Below are 492 nucleotides of genomic sequence, written 5' to 3'. Positions count from 1 at the left end.
CGACGAGCCGTGATGGCAGTGTCAACTTCGACAAGCCATCGGAGAAGAGGCTCTCCCTCTTTTCCCACATAACTGCTCACGTGCAGTTTCAATGACTGCACGCGCGGTGTCGTCCCGGACGACGCCGTAGCAGCAGCAGCATCTCGCTGCTCCTTCACAATGAATCCCAGAGCAACACCGTGTTGCTCTGTCGGCGACAGCGTTCGTAGCATTGTTGCTACGACTGCCTCTCCAATGACTGTAGACAGTCTTTGGAGAGCTTCCCACTCTGGATCAGCCAGGTGGGGACAGTCTACACGCGCCACATGCGTTGTAAACACTCTCGGGCTACTCATGGACGGATTTCCGTCCATGGGTTGGTTCTCCGCCCCGTGTTCGTATTCCATACGAACTCGTCAGGTAGTCGGTCGTTGGACGGACTACATAGTGCTACCAGGTGTAATGGGCTCACTACGTGCCCACTACTTCGGCTTACACGTTAGCGCACGTGTA

This window comes from Phytophthora parasitica (assembly GCF_000247585.1).
Source record: "Phytophthora parasitica INRA-310 unplaced genomic scaffold supercont2.23, whole genome shotgun sequence".
NCBI lineage: Eukaryota > Oomycota > Peronosporomycetes > Peronosporales > Peronosporaceae > Phytophthora > Phytophthora nicotianae.
This window is presented reverse-complemented; position numbering follows the sequence as displayed.